The sequence below is a fragment of the Notamacropus eugenii genome, chromosome 1, assembly GCF_028372415.1.
Source record: "Notamacropus eugenii isolate mMacEug1 chromosome 1, mMacEug1.pri_v2, whole genome shotgun sequence".
NCBI classification, from domain to species: domain Eukaryota; kingdom Metazoa; phylum Chordata; class Mammalia; order Diprotodontia; family Macropodidae; genus Notamacropus; species Notamacropus eugenii.
In genome coordinates this window covers 422,245,762-422,267,450 of record NC_092872.1, presented here as the reverse complement: position 1 = coordinate 422,267,450, position 21,689 = coordinate 422,245,762, and the positions used below count along the sequence as shown (strand labels likewise).

General features: G+C 40.5%; 1 protein-coding gene and 1 pseudogene across 5 annotated transcripts in view; one reads left to right on the top strand and one right to left on the bottom strand.

The window, feature by feature from the left end:
* PTPRT (protein tyrosine phosphatase receptor type T) overlaps positions 1-21,689 on the bottom strand; it is a 1,308,680-nt gene that overhangs the window by 370,356 nt on the left and 916,635 nt on the right. The gene's annotated exons all lie outside the window — the stretch shown is intronic.
* LOC140518914 (actin, cytoplasmic 1 pseudogene) lies at positions 9,972-21,556 on the top strand (annotated as a pseudogene).

Genomic DNA, 21,689 nt, shown 5'->3' with positions numbered 1-21,689 from the left:
TAAGTAGTATGCAATTTTAGGGGGAACACACTGGGATAGGAGATCCCTAGAAAGGCCTCCCAAAGAGAGTGGAACACTAGGGGAGTCAGGAAGAAGCCAGGGGCAGAGGTAAAGAGAGAGACTATTTCAGATATGGGACAAATCCAACCAAAAGGCATAGAGCTGAAAAACAAAGTGTCATGGGTTAGAAACAGGCAGAGCCAAGATGGCAGAGTGAGAGCTCATACTCACCTAAGCTCTAAGACAAACTTCTTCAGATACCTCTAAAAAGAGAGTGGCAGAATCATATAGGAGACAGAGTGTGGCAAATTTCCAGCCCAGGACAGCTTAGAAGGTTGATGGGAAGGATCTGTTGCATTGGGCTGGAGGAGTGCAGAGTGCACAGGCTGTCCCAGTGCAGACCCTGCCATAGCAAAGTCAGGCAAGAACCACCTGGCAGTCTGAAGCAGTGTGGATTCTCAAACACATCAGCTCAGGATGGGAGTCCAGTGGAACTGAGTGGGAGAGAGGCACAGAACCCCAGGTAATAACAACAACTGCTACTGAGACTATTAGCCTGCAGATTAAATGTAAGTCACCTACTTGAACTTCCGGGAGCCAAGATGGTGGAGTGATCAGTAAATGCTATTCCTCTCCCCTTGTTGACCTTTAAAAACTCAGAGACATTTTCCTCAGGAAAAATCCTGCAATAGTGGGATCAGCCAAAGGGGTAAACAGTTTCTTAGACAGTGAGGCTAGGAAAATCGCGAAGGGGAGGGTCTTTCTTGCTGTAGTTGAAGGGGACTAGTGCAGGACCAGAGCTGTCCCACACAGCCCCACTTCAGTGAACTGGAGGAGATCTTAAGCTCCAGGGGAGTGGAGCCTGTAAGTGCCAACTCCAGGACCCCAGGGGTGCCTCAGCACAGTCAGGGGAATGGGGAAGGCACTAGCGCAGATGAGTGCACCAACCGCTGATCCCACTTGTGCTCTAGCTCAGGAGAGGAGACCTCCTGCAGCCAGACCACCCCTTCCCCACACAGCGAGCTCCAGGGTAACTTGGAGAAATTCAGAAACACTTCACCTGGCATCTGCTTTGCCATACCAGGCAGCTCAGCACCAGGTAAATTGCAGCACTCTAGCTTCTAGCAGAAAGAACCAGAGGTCACAATACACAAAGCCTCAAGTTCTAAGCACAAGAACTGTGGGACTGAGCCCCATCCAGAAGGAGAGATCCACTTTAAAAGCCAGGAAAAGGGTGATCACCATCAGCAAGAAGCAAACCAAAAAACAAAAGACCATAGAAGTTTACTATGGAGACAAGGACCAAAACACGAATACCAGAGAGATCAGCATTGAGATTGTACTCCCATCTGAAACCTCAGAAGGAAATATGAACTGGTCTTGAGCACAAAGAGTATTCTTGGAAGAGCTCAAGAAAGATGTTAAAAACCAAATTAGAGAGGTCAGAGAAAAATTGGCTAATGATTTTTAAAATATAAAAAAAGAATTCACAGAAGTATTTAAAAAGAAAATTGGACAAAGGGATAAAGAGATACAGAACTTAAATGGAACAATTGGACAAATGGAAAAGGAGATGCAAAAGTTAACTGAAGAAAACAATCTATTAAAAATTAGAATTGGACAAGTAGAAGCTAATGACTTTTTGAGATATTAAGAATCAGTCAAACAGAATGTAAAGAATGAAAAATAGAAGAAAATGTAAAATATCTTATTGAAGGAAAGCTGGTGCTGATGGCTCATGCAGTACATGGCAGGGAGTAAATGGAAAGGTTAGAAGGGCATGAGTTGTTTCTAAGCATTTGGATGTTGAACCTGAGGTATAAGGTTGCCTTCCCTCTTGAACTCATCAGCTACTTCTGGCTTATCCATAGAGCCCCAGACTCTGTGGGAGAGGATGTGAACAGAGGTGGAAATACAGTCAAGTCATAAGTCATAGTTCTCCTGCTTTTAGGAAGAACTGGTAAGAATGCTCAAAGAAAGCAAACAGCTGGGAGGCAGAAACCTCCCTGATCCTCTGAAGTGCTCAAATCAACTAGAGAGGAAAATGGAGGGGCTTGAGAGCCATTAGTCTTGAACTGAGCTCCTTGCATTCTCTGGTGATGGATCTCTTAGAGTAGAGATCACTCGAGCTCATTTTGGTAAATAGAACATCTTTCCTGCTTCTGAAGAGCCTCTTTTATATAAAAACCTTTCTTTTTCCTTTTAAAAAAGCTTTCAAAATGAAAGAATTTATGTTCTATCCCTCACAGCCCCAAAGCAAGCTGAGAACCCAGACGAGCTGAGTGGTGGAAGGGCATTAGCCCAGCCGGGGGCAGCAGAGAGCTGCAAAAATTTTTTTTAAAAAATTGAAGCAAATCCACAAAGGAGTGGGGGGGGGGGGGGGTGGTGGCAGGAGGAGAGATAACTCCTATCTTAAGATGCTGGGGTTGGGAGTTTTGGGGGGACTGGACTTGGGAAAACAGGACTTTCCAGGAGGGAACTAAGGATTGAGTTCAGGCAGGGAGCAAGGTACTAAGGCTGATCCTGATTGCCCATGCTGTTTCTAGGAAAGGGAGAAGTCAGAGAGAGATGAAAGACAGGGCAGCTGAGATAAGCAGTAGGTCACACTGGAACCTAGGAAGGAGTGGAGAATGTGGATCAGGGCGAGGATCTGAGGAAACTGCTGGCTCTGGGAGGATGAGCTGCAAGGCACAACTGGGTTCTGAAGGTCCACCCTGTGGTTCTTAAGATGATCAGGGCTGGCAAGATTCCTGAACATATGTGAACACTAATTCTAAAAAAGTTAAAGTTGAGGGAAGAGGTCTGTGCTTAAAGAGGGAGGGACTAGTCCTGTGATTTCACTGATATAGGGAACTGATAGCTGAAAAAAAATTATCTCTATTAGTGCAGGCTGACAAAATATCGAGGGGTTAAATGATTTGCCTGAGGTCACACAGTCAATACGTGTCAGAGAGGTGGTACTTGAAGTCAGTTCTTTCTGGTTTGAAGGTAAACTCTCTAACCACTGCAGTACCCTGACTCTCTGTGCCTGAGATGATCTAAAACACAGAAAGAGGCACATTCTATTAAAAGAGCTGGCTGAGCTGGCCAGAGATGTATTCTGTATATGAGAAAAACTAGAAGGAAGGAGCCTTCCACTTTCCCATAGAGTCTGACTTCCAAAAGTTGAATAAATAGAATAAATCATTCCATAACAATAGCTGTACCTTGCTTTTTTTCTGAACATTCTTTCCTTTGTTCCAAGCTCTTCTTTCCAGAATGCTTTGAAATTGCTGCTGTCTCATTCAAAAGGTAGCTTGCAAATTGAGCAATGGCAGAGTTCATATTTTCAGTCCATTTCTTTGCTCCTTCTCCTTCTTTTCCCTTTCCATCTCCCTCCCCAACATCGGCACACTTGTTTAGATGACAAACTCTGGCTTTGGTCCAGATAAGGAAATCTGAAGAAGTGCCTCCCAACTGCACCAAACAGGCTTGAAATTGCTGAGAAGGTGATGTGTGTGCAGTTGTAATTGGGTTTATTGAATTGAGTTCCCCCACTGAAATATTTGAAAGGCAGGAAGCTCAAGTTTCTTATGCTTCCCATGGATCTTATTGAATGATAGCTGACAATTCAAAAACTTTTCCAGGAAGTAAAAATTAAACTGAATGCTCTGAGATACCGGAATGTTAGCCCCTGCCTTCTAGCATGTTGCACTAAATGAGCGTGTGGGTTGTATCTCTGTACTACCTGTCATGACTATCCTTTATACTTTTCACCCACAGCCCCCCCCCCCCCCCAATCTCATGAGTGGATTATTGCCATCATCTCCTAACTGATTTCCCTGCCTTCATCGTTTCTTCCCTTCATGCATTTAGAGAGTGCTTCTGGATTCCTAATCATTCTAAAACATGTCACTGTTCCTATTTCTAAACTTTCCATGGGCCCTCATGACATTCTAGGCCCCCTAAAAGCTGATTCCAATTGACTTCTCATTTGAGGCCATATTACTTCCTGACAAGAACCCTCTTTAGGCTCAAACGTGCTCTTTAGGTATGGAATACATGTCTTTACTTTCTCTTTCCCAACACACTTATTTATGTTAATTTGCAGCCTGGAATGCCTTCTCCTCATTCTAATTTTACGTGTCCATTTTCTACTCAGATCAACCCTGATTTTGTGCATTAAGCTTCTAATGACTTCTACCTAAAATAGTGGTGGTCTCCCTCTTAATTGTGTCCACCACCCTTTGAATACATCATATCTTCTTCTCATCAAAAATCTAGCAGTGCAAGGAAACTTGGAGGTCATCTAATTCAATCTCTAATTTACTCATGGGGAAAATGAGGCCCAAAGAAATTAAATGATCTTTCCAAGCTCACGTATGCAGTCAAAGTTTTAAACTCAGATCCTGAGACACCAAGTTCAGTCATCTTTCCACTAGGTACCATAGGATGTCTTGTATTGTTTATTTAACTTTCCTCATGTGTTTTATCCAACCAGCCTTGAAGCTCTTTGAAGTAGGAACAATTTGTGGCATTTCTTTTCTTTCTCTCATAGTGCTGACCTCAAAGTCAGACAGATTAGAGGTGATAAATACCTCTTGAATGAATGAATAAATTTCACAGAATCAAAGAGTTACAGCTGGAAGGGACCTCAGGGGCCATTTAGCTGAAGACCTACCTCAGCAAGAATCCCTCTTACAAGTCTTCCCTGATGTGGCCGTATTAGACATGTTGGCATACTGACAGCAATGGGTGATCCATTACATCCTAGAGTGGTTCTTTCCACTTTTGGAGAGCTCTTATGTACGAGGAAATTGTTCCTTATACTGAGTTGAAATTAGCTTACCTATCACTTCATCTATTGGTCCTAATTCTGTCCTCTGGGTCCAAGCAGAACAAATCTGATCCCAAATACTTATGATAGCCCTTCAAATACTTGAAGATGGATACTGTATCTGTCTAAATCATCTCATCTCTAACCTAAACTTCTCCAGTTCCTTTAACAAAGCATCACATAGCATCATCTCTAATCTTCCAGTCCACCCTGGCTAGCCTTCCTTTGGACATGCTTAAAATCCTTACACTTCTTTCTCTTCTGGTTTTCTTTTTAACTATTTTAGAAAGTAGAAGGGAAGTGTTGACTCTTTCTGTTACCTGTTAAAAAGAGGACATACTTTCTATCTCACCAGGCTTATCTCTCTCCTCCCCTTTTGCTCCCAGCTCCAACAAAGACCTGAGTGGGGCCTCCTTAAGAAGTCAGAGATGGATCTTACACTACAGGAAAGTAGGGGAGAAGGGGATAAGTGGGGTGGGGGAATAATAGAAGGGAGGGCAAATGAGAGGAGGGAGTAATTAGAAGTAAACACTTTTGGGGAGGGACAAAGTCAAAAGAGAGAATAGAATAAATGGGGGGCAGGAGAGGATGGAGGGACATATAGTTAGTCTTTCACATGACTATTATGGAAGTCTTTAGCAAAACTACACATATATAATCCATATTGAATTGCTGGCCTTCTCGGTGGGGATGGAAAGGGAGAGAAGTTGGAACTCAAAGTTTTAGGAACGAATGTTGAGAATTGTTTTTGCACGCAACTGGGAAATAAGAAACTTAGGTAATGTGGTATAGAAATCTATCTTGCCTTACAAGAAAAGAGAGAAGATTGGGATAAGGGAAGGGAGGGGTGTGAGAGAAGGGAAGGCAGATTGAGGGAAAGGGAAATCAGAATGCACAGTGTTTTGGGGTGGGGGAACAGAAGACAAGGGGAGAAAATTTGGAACTCAAAATCTTGTGGAAATGAATGTTGAAAACTAAAAATAAATTAAAAAAAAAAGAAGTCAGAGATAGACTATTGAGGACAGATGTCAAGTCACCATAGCCCTACTCTGCTTCTGACTTTTTGTATATCCAGGAATTCTAGAAACACCCTCAAGATTAAGATATCTTGAACACATGACATTTGTTTATGTGGGTGAAGAAACTTTGACTCTCATCCTTTGCAAAAAAAGTGATTATAGAATTTGGAGCTTTCTGAACCAGATATGTGAAAGGAGAAGGGACAAGGGTCAGTTCCTTATAGGATCAAATGCAGAAGCTCATCTTCATACTGTAGGAGGAATATTTCTCCTTAGAGATGGCAGTATAGGATAAGATGGTTTTAGGAGCTAGATAGGCAAGAGTAAATGGAGGGGGGGTATCTCCTGCTTAGCAATTTTTAATTAAACTTTATATGAGACTTCCTAAAGGATTTCTGGGTATACAAGTGCCAGCTGCTGCCATCCTTGTTTTATAGGAAAGGATGCTTGGGTATTATGTCACTGTGAGACTATATCTAGAGGACAACAACAAGCACATGTGGCTGGCAAAAGACCCAGAGAAAGTTCCCAATAGTAGTGAACATATAGCATCCTAGAACACCTTTTCCTTGGTTGGTGGCAGATATTCCCTTTCTAGATCATTCTGCTGCTACATATCCCATCCCCATTCATATTTTTCAAAAAGACTTTCTGCTCCACCATGTTCCCAAGAATCAGTATGAGTAGTGGGAAGAACACAGGTCCTAACATTAGGAAAAGCCTGGGTCTGAGTCTAGTCTTTGTGGTTTAATAATTGATTTCTTCATCCCTAAAGCAGGAACAATAATACCTGTAGAATCTAGCTCACAGGGTCAATGTGAGGAGCCTTGGAAACCTCAAAGCATTATATAAATGCTAGTTGGCATAGCCATTGTCATCGATGCTAGTTGAAATACCTCCCTTCATGGCTCAAATTGTATACAACCTCCTTTGTGCCCTCCCTGATTTTTTTTCTTTCTCTTACCTACATGAAAGTAATTTCTCCCTCCTCAAATTCTCCATTCAACCTGGATCTCTCCTTTCCCTGTATTGTATAATTCCTTGTACCATGCTTGTTTATTTTAGATGCCTTCTTATTTGAGGGGAATAGCTATGCCATTTTGCCATCTTTGTAGCACTGACATAAGCCCTTGCACACAGAAAGTGCTAAACAGTAAAGAAATGTTGGTTGAATCACTACCTGTGTTCCTGATCAGACACCATTTTCAAAACTACTGGGCAAAAAAATTCTTGGATGGATACTTCTCTGAATCATGTCAGAGGTATGATCAACCATGCTGGTTCTGAGCTAGAGGCTTCCTTTAGGAAAGAGGGTTGGTAGATATCATGTTAAGAGGCTTGGAAGACCTGGATTTCAGTCCTAGTTCTTCTGCTTACTAGCTATACGAGCCAGAGAGGGAGGGAGAGAGAGGAAGAAGAGAGGGAAAGGGAAAAAGGGAAGGAAAGACAGGGTAGGAAGGAGGGAGGGAGAGATGGAGAAAGATAAAGACAAATATTCCTAAGTTCTAAGTTAGGTCCAGCACTGAACAGAAAAAAGTCTTCTGGCTTTGCCAATCACTACTACCTTGTGACCTTAACAAAGTCTCTTGATCTCTCTAGGCCTTACTTTCCTCATCTTTAAAATGAAGGGGTTGCACTAGAAGATCTCTGAATTCCCATCCAGGTCTAAATCTATGATCAATCAACCAATCAATCATTTAATAAGAACATATTAAGGGCCCATATTGTACCATTGCTGTGCTATGTGCTTGGGGCTATAAATATAATCAATGAAACAATCCCTTCTCAAAAAGTGATTACGTTTTAATGAGAAGTAAAGCAAGTACATACAGTACATACAGTGTAAATATACAAATATAAACAATAGAAATATATACAGAAGAAAAAAGTTTGTAAATATAGAGAATAAGTGGAAAAAAAGAATAAACACAAATAAATACAAAATAGTTTAATACAAGGCCGTTTAGGGAGACAGTACTAAGCAGTTGGCAGGATCTGGAAAGATTTCATTGACGAGGTGAAACTTGAGCTGCATCATGGAAGAAGAGAGGAAGTCTATGAGGCAGGAGTGAGGAAGAAAGGCTTTACAGGCAGGTGAGTGGATAGCACAAAGTAACTGAGAAGGGAGGTGGAACGTTACACAGAAGGAAGAGAGAGAAGGTCATTTTGGCAGGGTCACAGAATGAGAGAAATGGAGTAATGTCCAAGTAGGCTGAAAAGATAGGTCAAGGCAAGGTTGTGAAGTGTTTTAAAAGTTAGATGGGCAAGTTTATATTTAGCCTAGAGTAAGTCATTACAGTTGATTAACTAAGGGAGTTCCATGGTCAGATTTGCATTTGAAGACCATCCCTTAGGAAGCACGGTGAAGGATGAAGGTAAAGAGACTTCAGGTAGGGGAGACAAATAAGGTGACCATTGCAACAGTCCAGGCAAAAGACTATGGGGGTCTGAACTAAGGTAGTAGGTTAGGAGTGTAGGGAAAGGACATGAGAAATACGGAGGAGAAATATCAAGGTTTGGTAATAGATTGGACATTGGGGTGAGGGAGCATAAGGAGCTGAAGATGACATGAAATTACAAATCTGGGAGTGTGCCCCTGATAAAAATAGTGATATGTGGAAGAAGAGAGGATTTAGATAACATCAGTTAATTTTGGACATATTGAGTTTGAGATGTTTGCTGTATATCTAGTTAGAAAAAGTCCAGTAAGCAACTGGTAATGTAGGGCTGGAGCTCAAGAGAAAAGATTGGAACTGGATACATAGAAGTATGAGTCATCTGTTTAGAAAATCACACCCATCTGCACAGAGATGACAGGTAAACCTTTAGGAGAAAACCAAGCATGAGAGAGAAGAGGGTCTAGGACAGATCTAGGGTCCTGACTCTTTCACCTGTGGAACACTGAAGACTAAATACTTGAGCTCAAATTCCAGCTTTACTACTCACTATCTCTGTGACTTTGGCCCAGTCCTTTCCCTTTTCTGGGTCTCATTTTTCTTCCTTATTAAATAAAAGGATTGGATTCAATGACCTCTAGGGTCCTTTCCCGTTTTAAACTAATAATCACAAGAATGAGATAATCTCTAAGGGCCCTTCCAGCTCTGAAATGTTATTACTTATTTTATGCCTTGATAACAAAGTTTTGGCTGAGCCTGGACTCCTCCTGCCAAAAGCGAGATGTGTGAAATTTGCTAATGGCCCGAATCAAAACAGAACATCTTATTTAAACCAGAGCACAAATGTCTTCAATTCATGAATTTGCTAGGTGTTATTCTCGGTAGGCACTTGCTGGTGTTTGCTGGTGATATGCGTACTGTGGAAAATTAAACCTACATTGAGTGAATTTGGAGGATGGAGCTGTATGTATTTATATATAGGGAGAGGACTTCAGTATTTGTGAAATGGATCTTTTATTCATTTGGAAATACAATTTAAGTTCTTTTTTAATTGAATTGCAAAAGCATCCTTAGCAGCTAGTCACACGGGGACCAATGTGATGTGATATCACAGACAAGAGTAATGTAATGACAGGAAGTTGGATGGGACCATTAATTTGCAGTTTCAGTATGGAAAGAGATACAAGGTGAAAGAAATGCAATTAAAATCAATCTTCCCACAATCCCCATCATTTCTGCTCACTCTATTGCTTATTCTCTACCACACACTCATATTTATCATGGCTATTTGGTCAACAGTGTGAAACTGAATAGGATCACTGCTGTACCTTATGATTTCAGGCAGTGAAAGAAATTATGCAAGTTTATCCATGATGCTCATTCTGAAAACTAGAACTGTCCTGCAATGGGGTGGGTTATCCTTTTACCTCTTCTACATCTAGGCCATTTTAAGCCCTATCATCATGTTCCCTTTGCTGCCCCATGCTCCAAACTAGACTCCTGCCCAGGGGCCATGCTGTTCTGATTGCTAAGAGCCAACTACATCTAGACAGCCTGGGACTCAGGTCTTCAATAAGCATATATTAAGAGCCGTTAAGGTACTGTGCAAAGCACTAGGAATACACAGAAAGGCAAAAGACAGTTCTTACTCTCCAGTAGCTCCCAGACACTAATGAGGGACACAATATGTAAACAATAGTGTGTGTGTATGTGTGTGTGTGTGTGTGTGTGTGTGTGTGTGTGTGTGTGTGTGTGTGTGATTAGAAGAGGGAAAGGTACTGAGATTAGGAAAGTCTTCTATTAGAAGATAGGATTTTAGCTATTGAAAAAGCCAAGGAAACCAGGATATGCTGGTGAATGGAAGGAGAATGTATCCCAGATGCAGGGAGCAGCTAGTGAAAGTACCCAAATGGAGTTTCTTCTGCAAGGAACAGCGAGGAGACAAGTGTTCTTGGATCACAAAATATGTGATATAAAGGTATAAAGTATAAGAAGGGGGAGACAGAGCCAAGATGGCAGAGTAGAAAGATGCACATACTCAAGTTCTTCCCCTATAGCCCATAAAATACCTGTAAAGAAAGACTCTCAACAAATTCTAGAGCAGCAGAAGCCACAGAACAACAGAGTGGAGATTTCCAGTTCAGGGTGACCTGGAAGGAGGACAGGAAAGGTCTGTCACACTGGGACGTGGAGCACAGCCCAGCCTTGGCAGCTCAGTGGGAGGAGGATGTGAGCAAGCTTCGGGGATGGAATCCCCAGGAGCAAGTGGTTCACAGATCCCTCAACCCACAGACGCCAAAGGCAGCTTCAAAGATCAGAGAGAGCTTTTTTACCTTTGTCCCCTAGCCCTGGCTTCAGGCAGTGGGCTACTGTGGCTAGGCAGGCAGCTGCTGGCTTCCATTGTTGGATAAAGGCCCTGGGGGACTTGAGCTGCTGATCTGAACCTCAGCCCTGAGTGGTGGCCATGCCCCCTCCTAAAGCCCCAGGGAGAACTGAGCAGCTGATCTAAATCTCAGCCACAAACCAAGCCAGGTAGTAAACTCCTCTCCCTTTATTGTACCACCTTGGAGGAACTGAGAACTTACAGACTCTCAGAGTATACCCCACCTTTGACAAAGGACCCAAAAGTCAAGAACTGATTGGGAAAATGCCCAAAAAGGGAAAAAAAATAAGACTATAGAAGGTTACTTTCTTGGTGAACAAGTATTCTCTCCCATCCTTTCAGATGATGAAGAACTATGTTTATCATCAGGGGATGACATAAAAGTCAAGCCTTCTGCATCTAAAACCTCCAAAATAAATATACAATGGTCCCAGGCCATGGAAGAGCTCAAAAAGGACTCTGAAAATCACATAAGAGAGGTAGAGGAAAAATTGGGAAGAGAAATGAGAGACATGAAAGAAAATCATGAAAAGTGAGTCAACGGCTTGCTAAAGGAGACCAAAAAAAAATGCTTAAGAAATAACACCTTTAAAAATAGGCTAACAGCTGTGAGCTCTCCCACCTAGCATGCACTCGCTTCCCCCCTGCCTCCAGGTGTGACACCACCTCCTCTCTCTCTTAAGGGTTTAAACTTGCTACTTCAAAGTTTGCCATGGATGATGATATTGCTGCTCTTGTTGTTGACAATGGCTCTGGCATGTGCAAAGCTGGCTTTGCTGGAGATGATGCCCCTCGGGCCATCTTCCTCTCCATTGTTGGGTGCCCCAGACATCAGGGTGTGATGGTGGGTATGGGCCAGAAAGACAGCTACATGGGGGATGAGGCTCAGAGCAAGAGAGGTATTCCGACCCTGAAGTACCCCATCGAACATGGTATTGTCACCAACTGGGATGACATGGAGAAGATCTGGCATCATACTTTCTACAATGAGCTCCGTGTGCTCCCTGAAGAGTACCCTGCGATGCTCACAGAAGCCCCCCTTAACCCTAAAGCCAAAAGAGAGAAGATGACTCAGATTATGTTTGAGACCTTCAACATCCCAGCCATGTACGTTGCCATCCAGGCTGTTCTGTCCCTGTATGCCTCTGGTCATACCACTGGTATTGTGATGGACTCTGGCGATGGTGCGACTCACACTGTGCCCATCTATGAAGCTTATACCCTTCCCCATGCCATCCTCCATCTGGATCTGGCTGGCCATGATCTGATGGACTACCTCATGAAGATCCTGACCGAGAGAGGGTACAGCTTCACTACCACAGCTGAGAGGGAAATCATGCGTGACATCAAGGAGAAGCTGTGTTACTTTGCCCTAGACTTTGAGCAGGAGATGGCTACTGCTGCATCTAGCTCCTCTATGGAAAAGAGCTATGAGCTCCCTGATGGTCAGGTTATCACCAATGACAACAAGAGTTTCTGGTGCCCAGATGCTCTCTTCCAGCCATCTTTCTTAGGTATGGAATCCTGTGGAATCCACGAAACTACCTTCAACTCAATCATGAAGTGTGATGTTGACAACCGTAAAGATTTGTATGCCAATACTGTATTGTCTGGTGGTACCACCATGTACCCAGGTATTGCCGACAGGATGCAGAAGGAGATTACAGCCCTAGCTCCCAGCACAATGAAAATCAAGATCATTGCCCCACCTGAGTGCAAATACTCTGTCTGGATTGGAGGCTCCATCCTGGCATCTCTTTCCACCTTCCAGCAGATGTAGATCAGCAAACAGGAGTATGATGAATTTGGGCCCTCCACTGTCCACTGCAAATGCTTCTAAATGGACTGTGTTGTTTTTGTTTTTGTTTTGTTTTTTTTGGCACTTGACTCAGGATTTAAAAACTGGAATGGTGAAGGTGATAAGCTGTCTAACTATTTTGGAGGCAAACATCCCCAAAGTTCTACAGTGCATCTTCAGGACTCTTGATTGTACATTGGTGTTTTTTTTTTTTAATAGTCATTCCAAATATTGTATAATGCATTGTTACAGAGAAATTAGCTCTGTAAAATGAGCTAAGTAACAAATCCAGATGGGGAGGTGGGGAAGGGGAAGGTACTAGTATGCTTTACATGTAAATTAATGTAATCCTTTAAAAAAACTTTTTGTATCTTCCGCCTTAATACCTGTTCCTTTTTTTTTAAATTGTCAGCCATATTGAGTGGCCCCCTAAATTCCCTTCCTGCCCCCAACATAGATGTGAATGAAGACTTCACAGTCTCCCTGTGAGTTTTATGAGATTGGTGCCAGTACTTGGGGGAGGGGAGGAGCTTTACCTGTACACTGACTTAAGACCAGTTCAAATAAAACTGCACACATTAAAGAAAAAAAAATTTAAAAAATTAAAATAGGCTAACTCAATTGGAAGAAGAGGTCCAAAAAACCAATGAGGAGAAGAATGCTTTAAAAAGCAGAATTAGCCAAATGGAAAAGGAGGTTCAAAAGCTCACTGAAGAAAACAGTTGTTTAAAAATTAGAATGGAACAGATGGAAGGTAATGACTTTATAAGAAACCAAGAAATTACAAAACAAAACCATAAGAATGAAAAAAAGGAAGATAATGTGAAATATCTCTTTGGAAAAACAGCTGACCTGGAAAATAGATCCAGGAGAGACAATTTAAAAATTACAGGACTACTCGAAAGCCATGATCAAAAAAAGAGCTTAGACATCATCTTTCATGAAATTATCAAGGAAAACTGCCCTGATATTCTAGAACCAGAAGGCAAAATATATATTGAAAGAATCCACCAATCACCTCCTAAAAGAGATCCAAAAAGAGACACTCCTAGGAATATTACCAGGTCAAGGAGAAAATATTGAAAGCAGCTAGAAAGAAACAATTTGAGTATTGTGGAAATACAATCAGGATAACACAAGATCTGGCAGCTTCTACTCTAAGGGATTGAAGACCTTGGAATATGATATTCCAGAAATCAAATGAAGTAGGATTAAAACCAAGAATCACCTACTTAGCAAAACTGAGTATAATACTTTAGGGGAAAAAATGGTCATTCAGTGAAATAAAGGATTTTCAGGCATTCTTGATGAAAAGATCAGAGCTGAAAAGAAAACTTGACTTTCAAACACAAGAATCAAGAGAAGCATGAAAAGGTAAACAGGAAAGATAAATCACAAGAGACTTACTAAAGTTGAACTGTTTATATTCCTACATAGAAAGATAATATTTATAACTCTTGAAATTTTTCTCAGTATCTGGGGAGGTGGAGGGATTATACACACAGAGAGAGAGACAGAGACAGAGACAGAGAGAGACAGAGAGAGCACAGGCTGAGCTGAATAGGAAGAAATCATATCTAAAAAAAATAAAATTAAGGGGTGAGAGAGAAATATATTGGGAGGAGAAAGGGAGAAATTGAATGGGGCAAATTATCTCTCACAGAAGAGACAAGAAAAAGCTTTTCCAATGTTGAGGAAAAGGGGGGAGGTGAGAGGGAAAAAGTGAAGCTTACTCTCATCACAGTCAATTTGATATGAAAACCTATCTTACAATACAGGAAAGTATGGGAGAAGGGGATAAGCAGGGTGAGAGGGATGATGGAAGGGAGGGCAAATGGGATGAGGGAGCAATTAGAAGTAAACACTTGGGGAGGGACAAAGTCAAATGAGAGAATACAAGAAATGGGGGGCAGGATAGGATGGAGGGAAATATAATATAAGAAGCCTAGAAACTTAGGAGGACAACGTTGTGAAGGGTTTAGAATGTTAAACAGAGCATTTTATGTTTGATTTAGTAAGTAATAAGGAGCCACTGGAATTTACTGAATCTACATTGACATGGTCAGATCTGTGCTTTAGGAAGATTAATTTGACAGCTGAGTGGAGGATGGACTGGAGTTAGGAAAGATCTGAGGAAAGGAGACCAACCAGTAGGCTTCTGCAATAGTCCAGGTGTCCATCAAGGTTATGGAAAGTGTTAAAGAACAGATGCTATATATAAGACACATTATGAAGGTAAAATAGACAGGCCTGGGCAACCAATTTGGTATGGGGTGTGAAAGACAATGAAAAGTCAAAGGTAACACATAAGTTATATGTCTGAGTGACTGGGAGAGTAGTGCTCATTTTGACAGCAACAGCAACATTTAGAAGGGTACATGGGAGAAAAGATAATGAATTTGGTTTTGAACGTTTGGAGTTTAAGATATCTACAGGACATTCAGTTTGATATTTTTAAGAGACAAAGATTTTGTCTGGAAGTTAGGAGATAGGTTAGGGCTAGAAAAGCAGGTCTGACAACTGTCAGCATAGAGATGACACTGGAAACCATGGGACCTGATAGGATCACTAAGTGAAACAGTATCCAGAGGGAAGAGAAGGGGCCTAACACAGAACCCTGGGGGATGCTCTATGTTAGCAGGTATGACCAAGACCAATATCCAGAAAAAGAGACTGAGGGAACAATTAGATAGGCAAGACACAAACCAAGAGAGAGAGAGTATTCTCATAAAAACCTAAATTAGAAGAGAGCATCAAGGTGAAGAGGGAGGTCAACAATGTCAAAAACTTAAGAGAAGTCAAGAAAGAGGTGAACTGAAAAAAAAACCCATTAGTTTTAATAATTAAGAGATCATTGGTATTTGGAGAGAGTAGGTTTGATCAAATGATGAGGTTATAGATTGTGGAGGGTTGCAAAGAGAGTGAGAGGAGAAGAAATGAAGGCAGCAATTGTAGAGGGCTTCCTTAAGAAGTTCAGTTACTAAAGGGAGAAGATATATGGGACAATAGCTGGTGGCAATGGATGGATCAAATGAAGGATTTTTGAGGATAGGAAGATATTGTTAGGCAGCCAGTAGATAAAGAGAGATTGAAGATAAATGAGGGTGGGGGGGATGATGGATAGAGCAATTTGCTGGAGAAAATTGGGTAGAATGGTGTCTCATATATCTAGAGAAGCTTTGCCTTAGTAAGGAAAAGAGTCAACTCTCCATGTGAGAGAAGGGTAAAGAAGATAGTGGAAGAAGGCATCTGGGTGGTATGAGATACAAAAGAGGGGAGAAGAGAGAACTCTCTCTGAATGGTATCAATTTTTTTCAGTGAAATATGAGGCAAAGTTCTCAGTTGAGCGAAGGGAGGATGACCCATTGGAAGTCTAAGGAAAGATGAAAAGTTTTGAAAGAGCCTCAGTGGTTAATGGAATAGTGTATTAAATAGGGAAGTATAAAAAAATTGCCTTGCAGCAGTGAGAGCCTAGTTGCGGTGATGTAATATAAACTTGTCATGCACCTAGTAAGCACGGTTTCATGATTTTCTCCAACTTTGTTCAGCAGCATGTGTGAAGCAGTGAAGGCAGCAGATGGTAGGAGTGATTCAATGTTAAGACTTGGCAGGGCAAGAATGGCTACAAATAAGGAGTAGGGGATTCAAGAGGACAGTTTAGAGGTGAAATGGTTCACTAAGAGTTCAAGATAGGGAAGGGATAAGAATGTATCCAGTACAGGGTGATAGCCTACGAGAGAGTCAAGGGACTGAAGGTCACAGTGAGGGAAAGAATAGGATTTGGGGTTACATGGCAGAAGAAGAGATGGGATGACAACCAACTGTGATAAGATGAGAGAATTTCAGAGTTCATGGACTTGGAAATGGTACATCTTTGGATGATGATGGCATGATCAAGGGTATGACCATCTTTGTGTGCAGCTTTGTGGGGTTGAGGAATAGGTCATGTTAAATGAATAAGCTGAAGAACTATGAAGTGTGGGCATTAGAAGGAGTATCAATATATATCTTGAATTCCCTTAATATGAGGGCAGGAGCTGAGGAGAAAATGACTATCAGACACTCAGTGAACTCATTGAGAAAAGAAGGAAAATGCCTTGGAATTTAGTAGATAATATAATAGTAAAACATTATATTATTTTAATATTAATGTTTTATACATTATGCATAAATATTATTTACAATATATAAATAATAACAAAATCTGAATTTTGAATGGATAGTAGATCTAGATTGAGTGAATCTCAAAGGAGGAGAAGTTATAAAGCATTGGTGGTGGCAATGGAAAGAATGGAACATTCCAACTCCCTCACCTCCACTAGCGAGTCGAGGGAGAGAGCAGTCAAGGAGGTTATATCATGAGGAGGGAGCCAGGTCAAAGTGAGATCCACAAAGAAGATGGAAGGAGTAGTAAAAGAAAAGATTTAAGATGGAAACAAGTTTGTACCCCCTATGGAGAAGGCATTCCAGAGAGTAGAGTGTAAATGCAGGTAGCTTTACAGTGAGAGCTGGGTTGAGGTGGATGAGAATAACAGATCAGACAGTGGAGTATGGGGAATGGGGTTTGAATTGTGACCTCTGGGGCTTCAGAATCATTGGAATGGGGGAGGTATGAACAAATGGGGAGTTTGTAAGTCACTGAAGGATTAGTTCAATTAGGTTTTCTTTGTCCATAGAGATTCAGTCTCAGAATAGAATCCTCTCAACACCTTAGGCAGTTCAGGTGAAGGGACAGGTGCTTGGAGCTGAAGGAATTGTGTTATTCCCCTTGCAAGGTAGGAGAACAGGCTAGAGGCTTAATAGAATGGACTTTCTTCTCTCCCCTGGAAGGAATCTGGTGCTGAACAGAGAGATGTTTCTCCTCTTCCAAAGGGAAGCAGAATATTGGTCCATGACGGAACGACACTTCATCTCGTTTTTTCACTTCCTGATTCCCCCCTCCCTGCCTAATGATAGAGCCTTCCCTCTGTTGACAATCACCAGTTTATTCTGCCTTTATCTTTTTTTTGTACATAGTTGTTTTCATGTTGTCTCCCCCAAACTTTTTGCTTTTCCTTGTATCCCCAGTACTTAGCACAGTTCCTGGCACATAAAAGACACCAAGTAAATTCTAGTTGACTGATTAACTGACTGATGTCATTTTGGTCATCATCCTGCCTTGCCCTTATGTTAGTATGCCCCTCCTGACCCTTTCATTTCTAGATATGGGAATTTCTAGATATGGATTTCATTTCTAGTAAAGAAATCAATGTGACCACTGCTACTAAAAAAAGGCATATCGACTGACTGCCCTGTTGCTTTATTCGCTATCACTATGACCTCCCTAGGCTAAAACATTCCTCCCTGGCTACCACTCTCCTATATGTGTTTTCTCTTATTAGAATGTAAGCTTCTTGAGGTTGGGCACCATTTCTCACTTTTATAACCAGTGATTAGCACAGTGGTTGATACCACAGTAAACACTTAATTTTTAAAAATGCATTCATTCATACCTTAACTTAGTGAATTGGTGTCCAATCCTAGAGGCATTTGAGCAGATAATGGATGACCACATCTCAGGGATGCTACAGAAGTAATTCTTGCATGAGATGAGGAGGGGTGGTGGTGAACTAAGTGAGCTCTAAGGTCCCTTCAAGTTCTGAGAGCCTATCATTTTGTCATTTCTACACAAGTATAATGGCTGTAGGTGAACTGTGCCTTAGAATTACTGTGCTTTACTGAAATCTAGGTAAACAATATTCATCCATTCAGCAAAACGGGATAGTGGCAAGAGGTGAATTACATGCAAAATGAAAGACAAATTAGAATACCATTTGTAAAGAGCAACATCTAGATCAATTAGGCTGGATTATGGAATGTATGGAAGGGAGGGAATGACGTAATTAGTCTGGCAAAGTTAGCTATAATTAGATTTTTCTTTTTTGTTGTTCTTTTAAAACATATTTCCACATTAGTCATTCTGTGAAAGAAGAATGAGAACAAAAGGGAAAAACCACAAGAAAGGTATTACTGTGTACAATGTTCTCCTGGTTCTCCTCACTTCTCTCAGCATGAATTCATCTAAGTCTCTCCAGGTTTTTCTGAAGTCCACCTGTTCATCATTTCTTATGGAACAATAGCATTTCATTATATTCATATATCCCAACTTGTTCAGCCAATCCCCAATGGATGGGCATCCCTTCAATTTCCAAATTTTTGCCACCACAGAAAGAGCTGCTATAAATACGTTTTGTACATGTGGGTCTTTTTCCTTTTTTTATGATCTCTTTGAGATACAGACCTAGTAGTGGTATTGTTGGATTAAAGGGTATGGAGAGTTCTGTAGACCTTGGGGCATAATTCCAAATTGTTCTCCAGAATAGTTGGATTACTTTACAACTCGACCAATAATGCATTAGTGTTCCAATTTTCCCACATCTTCTCCAACAGTTATCGTTTTCCTATTTTGTCATGTTACCCAATCTTATAGGTGTGATGTGATACCTCAGAGTTGTTTTGATTTGCATTTCTCTAATCAATACTGATTCAGAGCATTTTTATATGACTATATATAGCTTTAAGTTCTTCATCTGAAAACCACTTGTTTATCATTTTTGACCATTTATCATTTGAAGAATGACCTGTATTCTTATAAATTTGACTCATTTCTCTATATATTTTAGAAATGAGGCCTTAATCAGAGACACTGGCTATAAAAATTGTTTCCTAGCTGTCTGCTTTCCTTCTAATCTTGGTTGTATTGGCTTTGTTTGTGAAAGACTGTTTTAATTTAATGCAACCAAAATTATCCATTTTGCATTTCATAATGTTAATCTCTTATTTGGTCATAATTTTTTCCATTGTCCATAGATCTGACAGGTAAATTATTCATTGCTCTCCAAATTTGCTTATAGTATCACCCTTCATGTCCAAATTGTGTACCCATTTTGACTTTATCTTGATATACAATATAAGGTGTTGATCTATGCCTAGTTTCTGTCATACTATTTTCCAGTCATAGTGACTTCTTATCTTAGAAGCTGGAGTCTTTGGGTTTATCAAACAGGAGATTACAATAGCCATTTGCTACTGTGTCTTGTGTACCTAACCTATTCCACTGATCTACCATTCTATTTCTTAGCCAATACCAAGTAGTTTTCATGATTGCTGCTTTATAATAAAGTTTAGAACCAGTACAGCTAAACCATCTTCCCTGGCATTTCTTTTTATTAATTCCCTTGATGTTCTGAACCTTTTGTTCTTCCAGATGAATTTTGTTATTATTTTTTCTAGCTCTATAAAATTTTTTGGTAGTTTGATTGGAATGGCACTGAATAAGTAAATTAATTTAGGTAGAATTGCCATCTTTATTACATTAGCTTGGCCTACCCATGAGCAATTAGTATTTTTCCAATTATTTAGATCTGACTTTATTTGTGTGAAAAGTGTTTTGTAATTTTGTTCATATAATTGCTGGGTTTATCTTGGCAGGTAGACTCCAAAATATTTTATGTTGTCAACTGTTATTTTAAATTGGATTTCTGTTTCTCTATATCTTGATGCTGGGCTTTGTTAGTAATATATAGAAATGCCAATGATTTATGTGAGTTTACTATAATTAGATTTTTCATAAAGGACTTTAACATGCCAAGGTAAAGAGATTGTATTTTGTCTTAAAGGCAATAGGCAGCCAGTGGGGCTTCTACTACACTACTCTCCAATACTCCAAGCTAGCTTTCAAGAGAAGAAAAAACCTTTACAAAGTTTTACAAGCCTTTACAAGTGCTGCCTTGTTTGAGCCTCATAACAAACCAATGAGGTGATTACTTCAGGTATTATTATTTTCATTTTACAAATGATGAAACTGGGGGCCAAAGAGAATGATATTCCCAAGGACATATCTTCCAGTTTCAAATTTAGCATGCATTTCTTTTGCCACTCTGTTTCCAAACCTTGTTTCATGATTCTCTCATATGTTTATAAGTAAAGATATATATATATATGTTTGCTTATTAGCTCCATTACATCAGGAGAAATATGTTTTATTCAGTTGTATTTAAAAGAATCTCAGATTTTAAAGAAACCATAGATAGCACTTGAGCTCTCCAATTCTGTACCCCCAAACCCTGTCTCATGCCACTCACCCATGTTTTACCCACAGGCACTTCATAAAAGTACGTTTTATTGAATTTATGAAGTTTCAAGATCATTCAATGTAATCAAATATTGGTGCGACCTCTACATGTCCCCAAAGTCAATTCAACATTTATTTAATGCCTAGCATATATAAAACGCTGTATTATGGGCTGGGAATCAAAAGCCAATAGAAGTCCCTACCATCAAATACTTTTGATTCTACTGAGGGAATGGGCAAGTCATATAAACTTTAAATAAAATGGAAAGGGACCTTCATTATCTTTCTTTCCCAAGCAGGTAACACAATGCCTTACACATACCAACTAGGCACTAGAGATGCTATGTGAGTCCTTGACTCACAGGGTTGCTGTTATGATCAAATGAGATGCAAAGCACTTTTTAAACTTTAGAAGCTTACATCAACAGTAAGTTATTATTATAATCATTTGTACATCAATAAGTAAACAAAAGCTAATATAAGATGAAGAAGAGAAAGGAGTACTAATGACTGGGAGGTCAGAGAAGGTTTCATGAAAGAAGTGACACCTGAACAGCTGCAGGGAAGGATTCTGAGAGGTAGCCATGAGGAAAGTACATTTGGTCTGACTTCTCTGGATTGTAGAATATGTGAAAGAGAATGGTGTGGAATAAGGACAGAAAATAAGGTGAAGGCCTCGCTGTGGAGGGCCTTAAAAGCTAGGGGAAGGGTATGCTATTTTAGTCTATAGGCAATCGGGAGCCCTGAGATTTTTGGAGCAAAGTAGTGACACAGAGATATCTATGCCTTAGGAATATTATTTTGGCAACTAGGCAGGAGAAGGAGACACAGTTCCAGGTAATTCAACCCTACAAGAGTTGAGGAATGTTTGCAATGCACATAATACAGATTCTGGCAGGCTATGGTCATAGAGACCCCAGGATCATTCCTATGCAGCAGAAAGCTGACTCCAACAAGTTGTTCCCAGAAAGTCAGAGACAACAGATGCTCTTCAATGTGCAGAAGTAGCCTTGGTATCTTATGAAGTTCAGATTTTTTTTTTTTCATTTTTTTTTTTTATTTAGCTTTTAACATTCATTTTCACAAAATTTTGGGTTACAAATTTTCTCCCCTTTTCTCCCCTCCCCCCCCAAACACCAAGCATTCTAATTGCCCCTATGACCA